Genomic DNA, 257 nt, shown 5'->3' with positions numbered 1-257 from the left:
ATCCCAATGTGAGGAAAAAGAGGGAAAGGGGCCAGGAGGCTTCCTTGGCCAGGCCACATCCCCCCCGTGCGCCCCCTGTCCTCTGCCTCCCAGGAACCAGCAACCCTGGCAGAAGACCCCCCCAACATCACCCCCAGGCAGCAGGGACCCCTCAAATCACCCCTGCCAGCAAATCCCACCCCCAAATTACCCCCCAGGCACCATCACTGCCCCAGAACCAGAGCCCCCCCATTGCCGCCTGGAAACAGGGACCCCCC

General features: G+C 64.6%; 1 protein-coding gene across 1 annotated transcript in view; it reads right to left on the bottom strand.

The window, feature by feature from the left end:
• The window catches only part of ASB13 (ankyrin repeat and SOCS box containing 13), a 12,533-nt gene that overhangs the window by 11,860 nt on the left and 416 nt on the right, over positions 1–257 (bottom strand). The gene's annotated exons all lie outside the window — the stretch shown is intronic.

Source organism: Alligator sinensis, unplaced genomic scaffold (assembly GCF_000455745.1).
Source record: "Alligator sinensis unplaced genomic scaffold, ASM45574v1 scaffold1056_1, whole genome shotgun sequence".
NCBI classification, from domain to species: Eukaryota; Metazoa; Chordata; order Crocodylia; family Alligatoridae; genus Alligator; species Alligator sinensis.
This window is presented reverse-complemented; position numbering and strand designations above follow the sequence as displayed.